Raw genomic sequence first — 534 nt, 5'->3', positions numbered from 1 at the left:
GTCCCACCCCGAGCTATGGAAGTTGCGGCTATGGTACAAGAAAGTCGCAGCACAATTGAATATACACGAACACGCCACCGGACCGCGATACCACCGGCAAAGGCGCCGCTGGCGGTGCCACTCCATGGGCAAAGAACTGGGGTGGTGGAAAACCCACGCCCGCGTGGGGGCATCGGCAGACCTTGAACCTGGCGCATCCTGCCATGACAATCCTTTGTGTTGCTTATGTCACCTGGAATATCGCCAGCTGGTGCCCGGAGGACTGCAATGGCAGCAGCCACTGCGTGACAACTGTAATTCATCATGCCACATGCCGGCGGGCGCCATGGTGTGTGGCGGGCACATCGGCGCTGGCCTTTTAAGCACTGCGGTACGAATCACTGTCGCTGCAAGCACAGCAGGGCGAGGTTCTTTCGGACCGGTGGAGCCAGTAGCTCTGAATGGGCTGCCCCTTCTTGCAAGTGAGTGCGTTTCAAGCGACCACAACACACGCACGCACGCACGCACGCGCGCGCACACACACACACACACACA

The sequence above is a fragment of the Monoraphidium neglectum genome (assembly GCF_000611645.1).
Source record: "Monoraphidium neglectum strain SAG 48.87 unplaced genomic scaffold scaffold04357, whole genome shotgun sequence".
In the NCBI taxonomy this organism is placed as follows: Eukaryota; Viridiplantae; Chlorophyta; class Chlorophyceae; order Sphaeropleales; family Selenastraceae; genus Monoraphidium; species Monoraphidium neglectum.
This window is presented reverse-complemented; position numbering follows the sequence as displayed.